Consider the following 20,384-nt stretch of genomic DNA (forward strand, 5'->3'; position numbering starts at 1 on the left):
TTTTCAAGCAAGGGAAGGGAATGATCTGAGCATGCAGGAGGACTGACCCATCTTAAACCTTTGCCGGCTGTGCTGAAGAGAAAGGTACAGAACCAAATTATTTAATTAATTAGCTGCGCGTTCTCCTGTCCTCTGTCCTCCGGGCCACACACACACACACACACACACACACACACACACACACACACACACACACACACACACACACACACACACACACACACACACACACACACACACACACACACACACACACACACACACACACACACACACACACACACACAAGGGACTGTCTCAGCTGTTATTTTCGTTAAGGAGTGTGCACGTACAGCATGCGCGCCTCGTGCACGAGCCTACTATTGAAGCTGCCGTTACGCTTTTGGCCTGAGGGGGCAATCGCGAGCATAAAAATTCAAAACTCCGTAAAGTCCCTTTAATTAATGTCACTTGCCATGGCTGCCATCTTTTATCAGGTTGACTCGAAGTGGACCAGTGGTAAATGCACATCCACTATAGTGCCAAATCATTTTCCTTCTCTGGGAGGGTGTGGGAGGTCTGAAACACAGATAACAAGATTTATCAGATTGGCAACAGAACGAGCATTTGCTCAAACGGCCTAGTGACTATAAAACCCATCCTGTTATCACGTAAAACTGTTTGTTTAATCATAAAAGGAGGAACAAGCCATGTTAAAAGAACTTGTTTGCTGCCAGTTTCTCTTGCGGCATCAACCTGCCGCAACTGTAACCTGAGACTAAATTACACAAAAAGCAAATGTCCATCAGTTCAAATATGCGTCAGACTGAATCAGAGACATTTAAGTTTCTGGTTAATTTTGGACAAAACATAATTCTCAAAGACAACAGGGTCCTTTACTTGAAGTGTTCTTTAGAATGAACACCTTACAATGGCCCTCCACAATAATTGCTTTTCCACACGTTCTACACGAGGGTTATGAAATCCTTTTTTTTACTCACTCATAAAATCAGAGGAAGCTATGGAGAAAATGATCCAGGACCCCTTCACTTTATTTCCATCCATCCTGTCCAAAGACTCACTTATGGTTTGGTTGAAATGGGGATGGGGGGGTTGAAAATGGGTTGTCCCCAGACCTAAAGGGATATGTTCCATCCATCCATCCATCCATCCATCCATTAATCCATCCATCCATCCATCCATCCATCCATCCATCCATCCATCCATCCATCCATTAATCCATCCATCCATCCATCCATCCATCCATCCATCCATTTTCAGCCACTTATCTGGGGTCGGGCCGTGGGGGCAGTAGCCTAAGCAAGGAGGGTAGAAATGTAGGACGACCGGTAAATTGAGAGCTTTGCCCTCCGGCTCAGCTCTCTCTTCACCACGACAGACCGGTACAACACCCGCATCATTGCAGACGCAGCACCAATCCGCCTATCGATCTCATACTCCATCTTTCCCTCACTCGTGAACAAGACCCAGAGATACTTGAACTCCTCCACTTAGGGCAGGACCTCATCCCTGACCTGGAGAAGGAATTCTCCATATTGGACATGTTGGGATATGTTGTCCTCACATTTAGTTTTAAAGTCTGTCCCAGGAGGACATTAAGAAACACCCAATTGGAGGCAACCAGAAGACATTTCAACTTTCAATGTGGAGTATCAGCAGCTCTAAGTCCTTCCAAATGACTCAGCTCCACATTCTCCACCCAAATCTTGTGGGCTTTGGGCCAGTGAACGAAGAACTTTTCTTTTCAGCTGAGCTCCTTTTTTCTGTCCAAACACGTCCAAGGGCATTATTGCAGCGGACAAGGCTTTGATTAATTTGTCCGTCTCTTGTTTTATCTTAACACAATGTTTTTAACAAAACATCAGGCTTATTTTTTCCACTTCCTCCCAAACCAGATTTCCTCTACTCCTTGACTGCATCTTGAGATCCTTAAAAGAGAACTAGTGTTGTTTAGGCTTGCTTTTAGCACCCCCTAGTGTCCGTTTGTAGAACTAAAAACAAAACTTATGCAACACCTTAATCAGCTATAAGGTCTCCAGCCTCCCTTAATGTCTACAGGAGTGATTCATCACTAAATTAAACAACTCAGCTGTGTTCATGATCTAAAACAAGCAGGAAATGGGCTGGAAGCAGACTGCAGCGCCAAGTATGTCAGCTCATTTTTCTAAGTCCCAACAGAGCAGCTCACCAGTCTGAAGTTGCAAGTGGAATATTCTGGCCACAGGGGGCGATAGGGGCTGGGCGTTATTTCATTAACCCTGTAAAGGGTCATTTTAGCACAAACTGGCTCAAGAAATGATTTTAAAAATACGAAATTTTTCAAAGTGTCTCTTTAACACCACTACTAAACAGAACTAGTGACAAAAGAACACTCCTGATGAGTCAACCAAGCTCTGGGGACTGATTTGGTGTTTGCAGAGGATGCAGACTCAGCTCATGATTTGGTTTGTTGGTGGTCTGAGTAGTGACCCCCGCTCTTCCCATAGAATTATTTTGGGACAAAGTTTTGAGCTTTCTTCGGCACAAGATATTTTTGGACTGCTTCAATAAAACTCTCTTGACCCCTTCATATGAAAACAAGGATCTTGGGAACTGCTCTACAGCCTTTTCTGGATTTGAGGTTGGACCATTGGTTAAAACTACTCAGCACTGTGATCCCCTGATAGAACACTCCCTAGTTCTCTTTTTTTAATGAATGCAGACCACAGCTTCTTACTCTGTGTCACCTAATCCTCTGAGTTTTTTTTTATTTAGGATACTTTCTTCTGTGTTTAACAAATCAAACATTTCTTGATCTGAGTATGCCCATCCTTTGTTCTTCTTTGTCTAGGCTGACAGGTTTTATCTTATCTTGGAATTACAACAATCCAGGACAGGGGTGTACAACCCTGATCCTCGATGTCCCAACATATTTTAGTTGTTACCCTGCAAGAATGCACATTACTCAGGTTGGATGACATGTTCAGCAGGTTATGAATCCCTGCAGAAGCCAGTTATTCACCCAATGATCATCTGGACAGGGATCTGGCACCACCGGGCCAGAGGGACACACACCGCCTACTGGTTTGAGCTGGTTCTCAAATAAAAGTAAATGAGACGCCGACCATGTCTTCCTGATCTGGGCCAAACTTGTGTGTGTGTGTGTGTGCGTGTGTTTGTGAGTGAGTGAGTGAGTGAGTGAGTGAGTGAGTGAGTGAGTGAGTGAGTGAGAGAGAGAGAGAGAGAGAGAGAGAGAGAGAGAGAGTGAGTGAGTGAGTGAGTGAGTGAGTGAGAGAGAGAGAGAGAGAGAGAGAGAGAGAGAGAGAGAGAGAGAGAGAGAGAGAGAGAAGCCTCTCAGCTGGCCATAGCAATGTAAGTGTAACGTGATGAAGGTTCTCTAATTTGTGGCAAAGGTCCAGGGGTGTCGGACGGGGGGGGGGGGGGGGGGGGGGTACTGTTTACCCAGAGCCCACTGCAGGGAGGGGCCCTGTGACAGCTTTGAATAAAAATGTTTTATTGTTGTTGTTGTTTTTTTTCCCCCAACTTACTTAATGTCTTGATAAACTTCCCTTTACCTGGATAAAGAGGTTAAGAAACAGAATTTCGCCTTAAAAATAATAACTGAATAATCTCTGAGGCATCTATCACCCCTTAAAAATGTGCAAAGTGGTTTAGTCCACACCAGCGGCCAGGGGCTGCACGCCGCATGTACAGCTTATGAGACATCGCAGATGCCGACAGCCAGAGCTGGAGGCAGGAGAGTCAGTCATGTCTTTTCCCAAGAAAGGGCAATCTGGCTTCCAGAAAAGAAAAGAAGGAGAAGGAGAAAAAGTTAATTGAACAGAAGCAAGTATTGACTAGGTTCTTCAAGAAGGAAGGTGAGCAGCAGCCAGCAGCAGCAGAACACAGTTTTAGCTGATATTAGCTAGCTCTCAGAAGCTGCATTCATGTTAGGTGTTCAGTGTTAGACGCCTTTAGTTTCACCATCAAGATCAAATATAAATTAATTAGTGTTATCAGTGATAATACTAATTAATTTATATATTAATCAGAATTATTATCGCGGGTGGCCGCCGCCAATTAATTCGCGGACCTCGCAGTAAAAACAGGTTCACTCTGTGTGGATATTTCAGCTCCTTCCCAGTCATGGACCAGGACAAACTTGGTATCGATGGATTCGTGGTAATCTCAGGAATGTGAAGCTGCTACTGTTTTTCGTATAGCATGATGACACTGGTGTTAGAGGATTGTTATTGACTTGGTTAGATATTTTAAGCCTATTTTAAATTTCTTTATATTTGATCTTGAAAACGGACAATCTTATAATTTGGCTGATAATGCAGGGATTATAAAATTTAGAGTACATTACATTCAGAGAGAACCTGTTTATTTCATGTCATATGTATTTAATATATTAATATATATCAGTATTAGCAAAGCTTAACATCATGAACCACATGGCCCTTTAGACGCAGCAGCAGCAGCAGCAGCAGCAGGGCCCTCATTGTCTCCAGAAAGCACTGAGGAGATGAGACAAAGTGAGCTCACTATACAATTAAGTTATTCAATTTACAAGCAATCATTAGCAGCAGATTAATCTGAAAGGACGTGTTAGGTTATATTTTGGTGACCTAATTCATGATCCATTTTGCTTGTGTGGTGTCTGTCCCCCTTGCACTAGAGAAAGAGATAGAATATGTGAAAGAGGATGATGTAAGTGAAGAAAGGGAAGGGGATGGTTGCTCTGAAGATAGTGAGGATGATGAGAGGCCAGAAGAAGAAGACAGTGAGAGGCTGAGCAACACAGATGAGTGTCTGCCAGAGGATCCAGGACTATGGCCAGAGAAGCTCACTGGTCAACAGAGAGATACAATTGTCAGAAGACTGGCGAATAAAAGTGATCAAACACCAGGAATCGACAAAATAACACCCAAAGATATGGAGGGCAAGCCATTTCCAAATTATCTTCAATATGCTAAGTCAGCCAATGGGCGTGAGAAGATAAGAAGAGATTGGCTTATTTACAGTGAAAGTGCAAAGGCTCTGTGCTGCATCCCATGTCTTCTCTTTCCTCATGAGCAGACAAAGCCATCAAAGAGTGCACTGAGCAGCAAGGATGGACTTAAGTTGGCAAACATAAAATGGAAAAAAATGTATGGAAAGTTACCAGAACATGAGACAAATGCACCCCACAAGCAGTGCTACCTAAAATGGAAAAGTCTTCAGCATTCACTTTTGGCAGAAACAGGTGTGGATGGTCACCTTCAAAAACAAATGCTGACAGAAGTAGAGAAGAATAAGAGGATATTAGAGAGACTTTTGGATGTGACACTTCATTTAGCTTCAAGGAATCTTGCATTCAGAGGCAAACCATCAAATTTGGATGATGTCCATAATGGCAATTTTCTAGGCACTCTTGAGTTGTTGTCACATTATGATCCCCTTTTACATGAGCACTTGGAAAAGCTAAGGCAAAAGAAGAAAGGGGCACGGTTAACTCATTATCTCAGTGCTGCGACTCAGAATGAGTTAATTGAACTGTGTGGCAAAAGAGTCCTTAACGCTATCCTGGCAGAAAGAGAGGATGCAATATATTACTCCGTGATCTGTGACTCAACACCAGACATACCACACTGAACAGAATGTGTTGTTGGTCAGGTATGTGCATCAACACAAAGACGGTGAAGTCTGGGCATTTCACTTTTATTATGCTGGCATTTGTATTTGCTCAATATAGAGGTTAAACTAAGATCATATTTATCATCTTGTCTTATAGCATGACAAAAAATGTGTAAGAGAGATATTAAACAATTGAGCATGGGGGCCCACCTAGAAGACTTGTACCTAGGGCCCAGAATTTGGTGCTACGCCCCTGCAAAGGTCACATTTGCCCAGCTGGGTCAAGCTGGGTCAAACAGTACTTTTAAATCCACAGCTTAACCAAGGAGCCATGATGTCTGGGAGAAATATCATCCTATCGGCTGCTGTTCCGTCCCAGGAGAAGGACACTTCAAGTTCAGGATGATAATAATTAGATGATAATATTAATAAAATTCATCGATTTGATTACTGTTTATTAGAACCATCATAAATGATCACTGGTTCATTATAAAGGTATTTTAATTACATGAAATGAATTATTATGCTTTGGGTATTATAATGATTAATTATGGTTGATGACAGTAAAACATGTGTTCAGCAAAGGAGGTCAGAGAGAAGGTACAGGGAAGTGTGGACACGGAAGTGTTCTCACTGCTCTCTTCTCCTCGTGTGCTTGTGCTGGTGTGTTTGCTTCATGGTACTTTGTTAAGTTAGTGGTTTATGCTCGTGTTCGTTAGGATTTATGGTATTTTGACTTTGGACTGGCCTTTGACTCCCCCTTTTGGATTTCCCCTGAGCGTCTCTGCTTAACAGGACGTCTCTTGTTTAGTAATTGTAAATATATTGAGTTTAGTTTTTGTGTACATATATTGAATATTTTAAGTTAAACATATTTTCTCCTCCCAGCCCTTTTGGCTTGGCACTTTATGTTTAACCTTTTTCCCTTTTGTAGGCTATTTGTGTTAATAAAAATCCTTTGTTTGAGACACAAATTACTCTGTTTATACCTACACACCGCATCTCTTACTCCCTCTACCACATCACTCCTGGCGAGCTGAGGGACGTAACAGTCAGGTTCACCTTATCCACTTAACAGAGTCCAGATAAACAATAACTGCCATCACATGTTTTGATGCATGATCAAGCTTTCTTGCTGAAAGAGTGGGAGTGGTCTGAGAGCTTGGTAAAACTAACCATCACAGCTTCACGTCAGTGGGCGTCCTTTCACCATGATATAAAGCTCATTGTCTGATCAGACAGATTTCTTTTGCTTTTATCAGCTGCGCTTGTTTCATCCACCCTCACCAAATGCCTCTGACGTTTGAGCTTTGTCCCGGACGGATGGTCGGAGGGAGCCATCCCTGCTTCATCATAGCTGAGATTGGACAGAACCATCAAGGGGACATAATGTTGCCAAGCAAATGATCAAGATGGCAAAGGTAAATGCAAATATGTTTTTTTTTAGTTGTCTTTAAGGATGTGAACATTTTTTGAGCAAATTAATTTTTGGACAAAAGCAGTAGTTCCCAATTTTTTAGTGCTGAACTTCTCTTTCTTTGAAAAAGTACTGCACCAGTTTTGGGACAAAAAAACATACATATCTTTCAAACTGCATTGCAGTTTATTTCACTCCTCAGACCTCATTGAACAGTGTAACAAATACAAGTAAACTGCAATAAATGACAGCTCACAGTAAAAAAAAAACAACAACCCTACAACCTATTTTAAACAACAAAGCAATAAACCACCTTTTGTCAGGTTCGATTGGCTGAGCTGAAGTGTAGCAGAGGTTGCTTGTAGCATAACTGCGTGACCCAGATGCGGAGTGGCTAGCGTTGGGTTAAACAGAGCACACGGCTTTGATCTGGGAATGGCGGCGCAGCGCTCGGAAAGAGCCGAGACTGAGCAGCAGTTCATATTAAATAAGGAAGCTGACTTACTGGTGGTAGACAGTGTGGAAAGATCCCTTTCCTGGTTTAAGGGCTGGTAAGCCTGAGAACTCGGGTCGATGTCTGGTATGAACGTTGACTGAGTGATGAATGAGCGGCGGCACTTACGTAAATAGAGTCGGCGTGATGACGTCGACGAGCCATGCCAGTGATGGGAACGCTGGGAAGTGTAGTAGTCCGCCAGTTGGGTCCGTTGGGGGGTGGTCAGGAGGCGGAGTTTGTGACAGGACCCCCCCGAGGGACGGCTCCCGAAGTCCCAGGACGGCGGGCCCAGAAATCAGTCAGTAGGGCCGGGTCGAGAAACGAGCAAGCGGGTTCCCAAGAACGCTCCTCCAGACCGTAACCCTCCCAGTCCACCAGGTACTGCCATCCACATCCCCGGCAGCGGGCATCCAGAAACCTGCGGACAGTGTAAACACGATCCTCATCCACACAGCGGGGCGGAGGCACCCGGGCCGGAGGAGGGTGGAGAGGAGACCACCGGCTTCAGCTGGGAGACATGGAAGACCGGGTGAATCCTGAGAGTGGCCGGAAGGCGCAGCCGGTAAGTGACCGGACTGATGACCCTAAGGACAGGGAAGTAAGTAAGTAAGTAAGTAAAGTTTATTTATATAGCGCCTTTCACAGATATAAATCACAAAGCGCTGTACAACATGAGTAAAACCAGAGCAAATACCTCAAACCAATAAAAACATCATAAAAACAATAGCAGTGACAACAATAGTAACCAAAATCAGGAGTAAAAACAAAGTCAAGGTGTGAACAAGAACAAAGCCATCTTTTAGAATATTTAGCAGGGGAAAGCCTGGATGAAAAGGTGAGTTTTAAGATGTTTTTTGAAGACCTCTACAGATTTCAAGAGATGGAGATTTGAAGGCAGACTGTTCCAAAGTCTGGGGGCAATAGACTGAAAGGCCCTGTCCCCTTTGGTTTTTAGTCTGGTTCGAGGAACAGCCAGGAGGTTTTCAGATGTGGATCGGAGGTTCCTTGAAGTGGTGTGTGGGGATAAAAGCACAGATAAATAGCTTGGAGCCTGGATGTTAAGAGCTCTATAGGTCAGCACTAAAACTTTAAACTGTATTCTAAATTCTACCGGGAGCCAGTGGAGGGACTGTAAAACTGGGGTGATGTGAGCTCATCTGCTGGATTTGGTTAGGAGTCTGGCTGCTGCATTTTGGATGACTTGAAGGCGTGAGAGGGAGGTTTTGCTGAGACCAGTAAAAAGAGCGTTGCAATAGTCTAAGCATGATGACAGGGAATGGACCCAGGAAGGGACCCAGGAAGCGGGGAGCGAGCTTCCGGGAGCCCGCCGGCATCTTCAGATTGGCGGAAGAGAGCCACGCCTGGTCGCCAGGCTGAAAGACGGGACCAGGCCGGTGGCGGCTGTGATGCTGACGGGAGTACTCCGTGTTGGTCCGGGTGATGGCCGCATGGGCCCGGATCCAGGCGAACCAACAGCGGCGGACCAGAGTCTGAGCAGCAGGAACCTCCACTTCAGGTATCTGGTGGCCGAACAGAGGGGGCTGGCATCCATAACATGTCTCGAAGGGAGACAGACCCGTGGCAGAGGAGGTCTGGAGGTTGTGGGACAGTTCCGCCCACAGGGGGTAGCGGGGCCAGGTGGACGGCTGGGACGAGGCGAAGCAGCGTAAGTAACGTCCAAGCTGCTGGTTGGCTCTTTCCGTCTGACCGTTAGTCTGCGGATGGTACCTGGAGGACAGACTGGTTGAAGCGCCGACCAGACAACAGAAGGCTCTCCAGAAGCGCAAGATGAACTGGGGTCCTCGGTCGGATACCACGTCCTGGGGGAAACCATGGAGCCACACCACCTGTTCAAGGAGCAGTTCGGCCGTTCTCTTGACAGTGGGGAGTCCAGCCAGGGCCACTAGATGCACGGCCTTTGAGAACCGGTCAGTGATGGTGAGGATAGTGTTCAGGTGATCGACGGCGGGCAGTCCCATGACAAAATCCAGACCGATGTGCGACCACGGCCGCTTGGGCACGGGGAGCGTTTGCAAGTCCCCGGTGCCAGGTTGGGTGGAGGACTTGGACCGGGCACATACATCACATGCGGCCGTGAACTCGCGTACGTCCTTCCTCATAGAAGGCCACCATAGGGCCCGACGGAGCAACTGAAGGGTGTGGGCTTGGCCTTGATGTCCAGCGAGCTGTGAACAATGCCCCCACATCAGTCGGCAGGCGGTCGGAACGTAGAGGCGGTTCGGGGGAGTCTCTGGGGATGCCGGATCAGCAGGAGAGCAGCCCAGATGGATTGTTCCAGAGGCCATTGGAGGGGGGCCAAGAAGCGTTGGGCCGGTAGGATGGTCAGAGGCTCCGGAGGGCTTGTCTCCTGCGAGAAACGCAGAGAGAGACCGTCCGCCTTGAGGTTCTTGGAGCCGGGCCGGTAGGTGATGTGGAAATTGTAAGGCTCGAGAAAGAGGGCCCACCGAGCCTGGCGAAGATTGAGTTGACGGGCAGTCTGAAGGTGAATTAGGTTCTGATGGTCGGTCCAGATAAGGAAAGGGTCGGTGGTACCCAAGAGCCACTGCCGCCACTCCTCCAGAGCCCATTTTATTGCCAGCAGTTCTCGGTCGCTGACCCCATAGTTCTGCTGTGTAGGGGAGAACTTCCGGGAAAAGTAAGAGCAGGGGTGGAGTTTGGAGTCCGGGCCTCGTTGCGAGAGGACGGATCCCGCTCCCACCTCGGAGGCGTCCACTTCCATGATGAAGGGCCGGGTCAGATCCGGGTGGAGGAGGATGGGTCCACTCACAAAGCAACGGACCAGATCATGGATGGCACGGGTAGCCTCCGGGGTAAGAAGGAAAGGGCGAGGCTGGTTGGTAGCTTTGGTGAGGGAGGTTAGAGGTGCTGCGAGGGAACTGAAGTTGCGTATGAACCTGCGGTAGAAGTTGGAGAAGCCCAGAAAACTCTGCACCTCCATTCTTTCGTTCTTTTTTAAACACAGAAACAGTTTTGTTTACCTGTTAGTAGCTACAGTTTCACCGACAGCTGCCGGCTTCTTCAGGCTGACGCTGATGGTGGCGCGTCACTTCCTTCTCCGTTTATCTGCGGGCAGCAGAGGACGTTGTCGCCCTCTACTGCCCGCTCTCCCCTCTCCGACGATGCAGTCCCATGCGTGGTCCAGCGTGTAAACTCCGTCGTCCCTGTTCATGGTCCCACATCCACGTCTCCTTATCTCGATTGCTTCCTTGATCCATCTTTTGTATTTTTGTTGTTCGGTGGTTATGATCCGTGTGTTGTCCCAGTCCATTATATGGTTTTCTCTTAAGCAATGATCTGTTACAGCTGACTTTTTTATTGTACTTTCTGCTTCTTCTTTTGCTGCTCTTGTGTGTTTACGATTTGCCTCTTTCTCGCATTCCTTTCTGTGTTCTATTGTCCGTGTAATTGAGTTGGCGTCCGGTTTCTCCTATGTATGTTTTATTGCATATTTTGCATGGGATTTCGTAGATGACTCCACATTTTTGTCCAGCTGATATTTTGTCTTTTGGGTGTACTAGTCTGTTTCTAACTGTTGTGTATGGCTTTGTTGGTGTGTTTATGTTGTGTTTTTTCATTGTTGCTCTAATTTTTTCCGTTATGCCTCTGATGTATGGTAGGGTTATCACTGGTTTTTGTTCTTGTCTTTCTGGGTTTCTGGTTCTTTTTTTGGGTTGTTCTTTGCTTTCTATTCTTGTTTGTTGTTTTCCTTTGTTTATCGCCCATGTCGGGTATGCGCTAACACAACACTTAAACAACATTGACGACACGGGCAACATAAAATTCACTTATGAGTCAGAAACAGAAGGCAGCATAGCATTTATGGATATGAAAATCACCAGACAGACCGACGGGACCCTAAACATAAACACATACAGGAAACCAACACACACAGACCAATATCTATTATGGACATCAGAACACCCCACCATACACAAAATGTCAGTAATCAGAACATTATATCACCGAGCAAACATAATAACAGAAGAGAGAGACCGTAAACAAGAGGACAAACACATACAATACGCTTTAAAGACCTGCGCATACCCGACATGGGCGATAAACAAAGGAAAACAACAAACAAGGATAGAAAGCAAAGAACAACCCAAAAAAAGAACCAGAAACCCAGAAAGACAAGAACAAAAACCAGTGATAACCCTACCATACATCAGAGGCATAACGGAAAAAATTAGAGCAACAATGAAAAAACACAACATAAACACACCAACAAAGCCATACACAACAGTTAGAAACAGACTAGTGCACCCAAAAGACAAAATATCAGCTGGACAAAAATGTGGAGTCATCTACGAAATCCCATGCAAAATATGCAATAAAACATACATAGGAGAAACCGGACGCCAACTCAATACACGGACAATAGAACACAGAAAGGAGTGCGAGAAAGAGGCAAATCGTAAACACACAAGAGCAGCAAAAGAAGAAGCAGAAAGCACAATAAAAAAGTCAGCCGTAACAGATCATTGCTTAAGAGAAAACCACATAATGGACTGGGACAGCACACGGATCATAACCACCGAACAACAAAAATACAAAAGATGGATCAAGGAAGCAATAGAGATAAGGAGACGTGGATGTGGGACCATGAACAGGGACGACGGAGTTTACACGCTGGACCACGCATGGGACTGCATCGTCGGAGAGGGGAGAGCGGGCAGTAGAGGGCGACAACGTCCTCTGCTGCCCGCAGATAAACGGAGAAGGAAGTGACGCGCCACCATCAGCGTCATCCTGAAGAAGCCGGCAGCTGTCGGCGAAACTGTAGCTACTAACAGGTAAACAAAACTGTTTCTGTGTTTAAAAAAGAACGAAAGAATGGATTTAGAAAGACACAGCAAGAACACACCTAAGAAACTCTGCACCTGTTCAGGGTCGTGGGTAGTGGCCACTGTGCCACTGCCTGAACCTTTTGAGGATCCATCCTCAGGCCCCGAGAGGAGATGGTAAAACCCAGGAAGGAGGTGGACTCCTGGTGAAAGGCACACTTTTCCAGTTTGCAATATAGATTGTGGTCCAGGAGACGGGACAGAACGGCCTGAACATGCCGGATGTGTTCTTCGGCCGTGTGAGAGTATATGAGTATGTCATCCAGATATACGAAAACCCAGAGGCCCAACATGTCTCTCAGTACATCTGTGATGAATCGTTGGAAAACTGCGGGGCTATTGCAGAGGCCAAAAGGCATAACTAGGTACTCATAGTGGCCGGTTGGTGTGATGAAGGCGGTCTTCCACTCCACCCTCCTTGATGCGGATCAGGTTATAAGCACTGCGCAGGTCCAGTTTGGTGAAGAGGGCTGCTTGGGTGATGGCGTCCAGAGCGGTACCCATGAGAGGAAGAGGGTGACGATCCCGGATTGTTATCTTGTTCAACCCCCGGTAGTCAATACAGAGCCGGAGATGCCCCTCCTTCTTCTTCACAAAAAAAAAACCCTGCAGCACCGGGGGATGTGGAGTGGTGGATGAACCCCTTCTGGAGGGCCTCGGTTATGTAGGAGTCCATTGCCCGGGTCTCCGCCGGGGAGAGAGAGTATAGACAACCCCGGGGCGGGGTGGTACCGGGCTGGAGCCTAATCTCCAGGTCATAAGGCCGATGAGGGGGTAATCTGGTTGTGGGTTCCTTGGCAAAGACCTGAGCGAGGTCATGGTACTGTGGAGGAATGAGTGTCAGGTCTACATCCCTGGGAGGTGTTGATCGAGTCCGGGGTGCAGGGGAACTACAGTGGGTCTGGCAACCCGCGCCCCAGGTTATGACCTTAGTGGTGGACCAGGATATGTGAGGCTTATGGCGGCCGAACCAGGAGTGACCCAGGATGAGGGGAGTAGCCGGGGCCTGAATGACCAGGAAGTGAAGGGTCTCCAGGTGTTGACTGATGGTCATGTGGAGGTCCTGGGTTCGGTGGGTGAGAGGATATGGCATGAGCGGACGGCCGTCCACTGATGTGACAGGAATGGGTCGGTCTAGAGCGGTAAGGGGTATCTTGAGCTGTGTGACCAGACCCTGGTCGATGAAATATTCAGCGGCGCCGGTGTCGAGAAGAGCCTCCAGTCGGGCCGGTCCTTGGTCCAGTTGGAGGGAGACCGGGAGGGTGGTGCGATGTGGGACTGGCAAAGTGGAGACTCCGGGCAGGACAGCCCCTACTCCGACCCGGAGGGACTGTTTCCCGGTCGTCTCGGGCACGTGCCACGGTGGTGGCCAAAATCCCCACAGTAGGCACATCATCCTTCCTGGTAACACCGTGCCCGTTCCTCAGGGGGAAGATGTCCCAGCTGCATGGGTTCCTCCGTCGGTTGGCTGCACTGTCGACGGGGTGACATTCTGGTGTGAACGGGAGCCGACATGGCGCTCGGTCGGTTAAGGATGCAGCGGTCCAATTGGAGGGCCAGGTCCACCGCCAGGTCCAGGGAGGTTGGGGCCTCATGTCTGATTATGCCCTCACGGATTCGGGGGGACAACCCCTCCAGGTAAACGGCCTTCAGGTCGGCGGCGTCCCAAGTCAACCGAGCAGCCGTGGTCCGGAAGCGGGAGGTGTAATGGGCCACCGTCTGGGAGCCCTGGCGGAGTTAAAGCAGTCGGGTCTCATCCGCGACCTCGCTGCTGGGATGAACAAACGCCTTCTCCATCTCCTTCACGAAGGTCTCATAACTGTTGCAGACAGGAGACTTCTGGTTATAAAGAGCCGCCGCCCATTCACCGGCCCGACCCGTCAGCAGGGAGGTCAGCAGGGCGACACGAGAACAGTACGTGGGGTAGCGCGCCGGCTGGCACTCAAACGTCATTGCCAGGGTGGCCAGCATGCCTTCCGGGGACCCCCTGGTCCCAACCCACTTGTCTGGGAGACTGAGACGTGGTTCCATGTTGTCAGTGACGGCTGAGGCCTGTCGTTGGAGGGCAGTGGAGAACTGGACAACTAGCTCGGTAACAGACTCGAGCTTAGAGGCTTGGCGATCTGCTATGGCACGAAGCTGGGTCATGTCTGCCGTCTGTCGATCTACAAGGGTGAGAAGTTGAGCCACTTCTGCACGTAGGTGAGCGAACTCCGCTGGGTCAACCTTAGACTCAGTCATCCTGTCAGGTTCGATTGGCTGAGCTGAAGTGTAGCGGAGGTTGATTGTAGCGTAACTGCGTGACCCAGACGCAGAGTGGCTAGCGTTGGGTTAAACAGAGCACGCAGCTTTGATCTGGGAACGGCGGCGCAGCGCTTGGAAAGAGCCAAGACTGAGCAGCAGTTCCGAATAAATAAGGAAGCTGACTTACTGGTGGTAGACAGTGTGGAAAGATCCCTTTCCTGGTTTGAGGGCTGGTAAGCCTGAGAACTCGGGTCGATGTCTGGTATGAACGATGATTGAGTGATGAATGAGCGGCGGCACTTCCGTAAATAGAGTCGGCGTGATGACGTCGACGAGCCACGCCATTGATGGGAATGCTGGGAAGTGTAGTAGTCCACCAGTTGGGTCCGTAGGGGGTGGTCAGGAGGAGGAGTTCGTGACACCTTTGCGGCGTAATCATTTCAAATGTAGCTAGTGATGTTTATTTTTACAGTGCAACAATTTTTATAATTGTAAACAATTGCAAAATTAAATATTGTTAACTGCAAAAATAGGTTTAAAAGCATGAAAATCTTCCAGAGAGGAACAAAATGTTTTATGTTTTGTTTTGCAAAATGGACTTCTTTAATTTTCACATATTTGTCACCCAGAGTTATTTTCAATGTGCAGTTATAATCTGTATTTTGTCTTTGTCCTTTTATATTTTACATTTTTTGTTTTTGTGTAGCGCCTCGTGATTTTTATCTTGAGAGGCGCTAAAGAAAATATCTTTTCTTCTTCTTCTTGATTGAGGCCATGGTAGAGAAGCCTATTCCATGCAGGGTGTGACAAAGAAGTATGGCGGGACTCAGCTACCTAACAGTGGGTCAATCCACTCCAATCCAAAGTGCAATCATTGTTTTTGGCTTAAACTGCAGCCTTATTGTTGAATCAGAGGTGCAATCGATAAACTGTGTTCCTCCATGTTACTAAAGCTGGCTGCAAAATCAGTGCAGCCTTACATAGTTGCAAGCCAAGGTGGGCAAGACCATGAATGCAACGTAGAGCTGCAGAGCTCTTTTTTTGACCTAATCTTTACCTTGTCTATTTGCTTTTGATGACCAATGCAAGAAATGGGGGTTAAAGTGAATCTTCATGCTCAGCATGCATATGCCACTCAGAGTGACCCAATGTATTTCATAAAGAACAAGTATTACACGGTTGCTCAGGGAACTTCATCTTTAAGTTTCAGAAACGTGTCACTGAGAGGTGCAATTGTTTACAATGAACTTGTTACAGTAAAATGTGTGGACAGAATCATGGCCCTGTGTGTGATTAGAACACATTTCCTTGCACGGTGGCAAAATCAGCAGTGATGAGTTATAAGCAGCAGTTGGGACCCGTCTAATATGACGAGGCTCAACATGCAACACTATCTGAAGGCATTTGTGTTTTACAGAAAAAAGTTATTGTTTTACTTTTAAGTGTGTTTTGATGTATTTTCACAGCAAGGCCTGATGAATCCGTCTCTTCATTCAACTGACGTTTTATTTTCTTTACTCAACAATTAGCAGAATTTTGTGAATTAGAAAAGTTGTTAATTTTACTCATGTGCATATTAGTTACAGAAGGTTTTTGCATTAAGATATTGTTTCAGTGAAATCCCGTCCAACATTCATAAATATCCACTTCCATAGGACTGTGGTGCAGATTGTGCCAAATTCCAAAAGAGCAACTTGTCGTGCAGATTTAACAAGCAAGCCTTGGAGCGCCCTTACAATTCCAAAAACTCCTGGGGGGAAACCTACAGCGATCACAAGCGTCACCTTGAGTTCAGTCATGAGCAGTACAGGGAGCTGCAGAAGTATGCCACAGAGCTGAGCATCTTCTTCACAGCTTCTGGGATGGATGAGGTAAGAAAACCTTTGTTAGTGATGCTCTGATGATCTGAGAAGTTTGGATCCAGACAACAACACTTGTGTCTTAGATGGCAGTGAGGTTTCTGGATGAAATCAATGTGCCTTTCTTCAAAGTGGCTTCTGCAGACACCAACAACTTTCCTTATCTGGAGGAAACAGCTAAGAAAGGTGAGCATGAATGACGACAACTAAACCACTGCACCAGGCTGAGTTTCTGTGCGTGTTTGAAAAATAAAACAAAGACTCACTATTATTGGTTTGCAGAAAAATCATATGAAAAACAATTGGATTTTATTTCTTCACCAAGAATGATACGTTTCTTGCTCCTTAGAAAAATTACTCAGTCACTGCAGTATTGATGAATCATATCAAATACAGAAATCTGCCATTTATGGTAAGGATGCAATTAAAATGCAAATCAACTGAAACAAAAATCCCAGGTAATTAGATGCAACAGGGCAAAAATATAGCTTTCAGAATATTTTTCACACTCTAAAATTATTTAAAAGACATTCTGGTAAATGAAGAATATGTAAAGATCACCCAACCACTGGCCCATTAGCTGTTAGATGATCTGAATAAATGCAGGTCATTAACCATCTATTAGACATTTTTTTTTAATTTTATAAACATTTTTGGAAATCCATTTTCCCAAGTAAACAGTACAAAAATGCTTAGTCAGCTGTTCTCTGGTCTGTGTCAGGTCGTCCCATGGTGGTGTCCAGTGGGATGCAATCTATGGAAACAATGCTTCAAGTCTACAAGATAATTAAGAAGCAGAATGAAAACTTTGTCATCCTTCAGTGCACCAGCACCTACCCTCTGGATCCTGCTGATGTCCACCTCAGAGTGATCCCGGTGAATAAACTATTGTTGTCATAAACTTAATTTAAATGTAAACGTAATTTCAGGTTATCCTAATTGTAGCAAATTTGTAAGTGGCATGCCTTAACCCTCTCAGGCTCAAAAAAGTTTTGATAAAAGGACGAACAATTAAGTCTTTCAGTGGTACTTCCGAGTTAAAAAATGCTCATGAAATGGAGTAACCAGGTAGGTAGGTTTTAACTGTTGCAAATCTGCAATGTCTGCCTCCTCCATAGGGTTAAATGAGAGTTAAATGACATATCTTTTTCCTATACGATACTGAGATCCCTTTCATTATTACTGGAGGCTAAGTTAATGACGTCCAGCAGAAGAGAATGACTACACTGGTTCAGAGTTCTCATGTCCCAAAACCAATACTGCTGCTTATTCTGCAAGCCATGTATAAAAATAACTGAAGATAAAACTAGAAATTTATCTAATGCTGTCAAATAATTAGAACCAATGTAGGACTATTTAGGAAAAGGTTTTTGTACCAAGCACTGGACCCTGTGGAACTCCGTGTCTAACTGTTGGCTCAAGAGAAAGGTCCAAACTGGAATTTATCAGTTAAAGAGCAAGTCACCCCCAAATCACTTTTTTTTTTGCTGATAAACTATATAAAGGAGTGTCTAATCATGCTACAGACATGTGTAGTCAATAATTTGGCAGTTCAGTGCATCTTGGTTAAAATTCAAATATTCTGCCTAAAACTGTCAGTGTTGCGCCGTCGTCAGGGAAAAATTCTGCACTGTATTTGAATTTAAATCTGCCACCGCTATTGGCTAAGAGGTATGCTATGATGTCATCTGGTAGATTATGATGTCATAATGCCATTGTGAGCCTGTGTGTGTGTGTGTATTTGTTAGCGGCTCCGCCCTCTCGGTCTGCCAAGCAACAGCATTTGTTGCATTTTTCAAACATGAAGTGGGAGTGAAGTAAGTTTATTGTAGGTGGTGACTTGCTCTTTAAAAAAGACCTAAACCAGCTTAGTTCTATTCCCTCATTCCCAATAGCATGGTCAAGCTCCTGAAATGAGAATATCAAGGTCAAATGTACACTCAGCTGACATCAAACAGGACAAGAACAGGGACCAGTCTACTATCTGCAGTTTTTAAAATGAAAGGAATGCTGGATATATGCACATAATTAGCTTGAGCTCCTGTGTCAAGATCAGGTTTCTCAAGTAAACTTTTAATTTTGGCAACCTGAAAAGTCTTTCTTCACCTCCTGGTTGACTGCAGGAATACCAAAAGGAATTTCCAGATATTCCCATTGGATATTCCGGCCACGAGTCTGGAATTGCTATATCGGTGGCAGCTGTGGCTCTAGGGGCAAAGGTCATTGAGCGCCACATAACTTTGGACAAAACATGGAAAGGAAGTGACCACGCAGCCTCACTGGAGCCTTCTGAACTGGCTGAACTTGTTCGCTCCATTCGATTGGTGGAAACAGCAATGGGAAGCAACATCAAGAAGATGCTCCCCTCTGAGGAATCATGCCACTCCAAGGTTGGTTAAACTCTCAGATGACGATGTAAACCATTATTGTTTCATAATATCATTCATTTTGATTTCTCTACCTCCAGCTGGGCAAGTCTGTAGTGGCCAAGGTAAAGCTTACCAAAGGGACGGTCCTGACTCTGGACATGCTGAGGGTGAAGGTGGCTGAGCCCATGGGCATCAAAGCTGAGGACATCTTCCAGCTGGTTGGAAAGACCATGAAAAAGGACGTGGAGGAGGATGAGAGCATCAGGCCTGATGTGGTGGACAAGTGAAGTATGGCAACAAATGATGAAGAACAGAAGATACTGGACATGGTGCTAATTGTTAAAGGTTACTTAGTTTAGAATATAGTCCAAGGTCAAAATGAGACATGAAGGTAATTTTACACTGTGGAGAAACTCTAAACTTATGAGTCATGAACAAAATGACTGTTATATTTAGTTGTTGTGAAGAGAACATTGGTAAATTTGATGGTAATAATCTTTTGAAGCTGTGTTTCTGTGGAAAAAGTCTTCTAAACAGTAAAAATTGTATTGGCTAAAGCCACAATAAAAGGTTTGCAATCAGAAATAGTTAAATTCACATAGTTACTTTGTCTCATTGTGACTAGTTAACATCTCTGTTCCTCCAAACTGAAGTTGTTTTAAAAAAAACCTTCAGCAAATGGAGTCCTTTTTCCTATGTTATAACTTCCACTTAAAAAAATTTAAAATATCCCTTCAAGGCACGACTTTATGTGACAAACCACCTCTGAGGTTTCTGGCTTTGGTCAGGATTGTCACAATGCTTTCAGAAGTTTCAAAATAGTTTGGTGATTCTTTTAGGTAAAACAAATATTTAGTTTTCCCTAACTAAAGCTAATATGGATAGAAGGGACACTTGTTGTCTGCCCTGCGGCGTTTCTCCTCTGCCAATCAGATACAACACAGGGATTCTGATTGTTTTCATCTTATTTTTCTTGGTGTAGCTCATGTACCAAGAACATTTTGTGACATTAAAGGTGTTGTTCAATGGAAAAAAACAACAACATTTTTTATGATTATTTCTGATTATAATTAGTCAGTTTTTCATGCAGGATGAACATGAAAATTCTTTCCTACACTTATCTCCTGCATTAGCTTCTGATAAAAAATAGACGGTGAAACTCTAGGATTTGAAAATGCACATCACACTGACCCTTAGCATTCATGGATTCACCCAACTTGACTCACGAAGGGGAAGGCTGTTGTTTGTTTAGCGCCCAGGAAACAACAGAGAACACCTTGGCTTGTAGAAGCTAACTGTTGGCATTAGCAACTCCACAACACGGCAGACCTCCTCCAGGCTTGTGTTATTTGTGGAGATAAAACATCAACATTTCAAAGTTAACAGACGCAGTGGTAAAATCGTATTGCTGTTAGCCAATCAGAGGTGATGTGTCCAAATAACAGGAAGTAACACTCCAAATCCTCTCAACTGAAATTCAACTCTGATCTGGCAAGCTTCTCGATTGTGAAACAGGTGCACCAGGGCGTTTTGTAC

At 45.5% G+C, this 20,384-nt stretch overlaps 1 pseudogene across 1 annotated transcript; it reads left to right on the forward strand.

The window, feature by feature from the left end:
• Window positions 1-4,070: 4,070 nt before the first annotated feature.
• Window positions 4,071-19,433, forward strand: LOC107390926 (sialic acid synthase-like; annotated as a pseudogene). The gene is made up of 6 exons (XR_001573588.3): window positions 4,071-7,019; window positions 16,276-16,491; window positions 16,566-16,665; window positions 17,201-17,355; window positions 18,603-18,869; window positions 18,947-19,433. The product of XR_001573588.3 is annotated as a sialic acid synthase-like (transcript).
• Window positions 19,434-20,384: the final 951 nt, after the last annotated feature.

The sequence above is a fragment of the Nothobranchius furzeri genome, chromosome 4, assembly GCF_043380555.1.
Source record: "Nothobranchius furzeri strain GRZ-AD chromosome 4, NfurGRZ-RIMD1, whole genome shotgun sequence".
In the NCBI taxonomy this organism is placed as follows: Eukaryota; Metazoa; Chordata; class Actinopteri; order Cyprinodontiformes; family Nothobranchiidae; genus Nothobranchius; species Nothobranchius furzeri.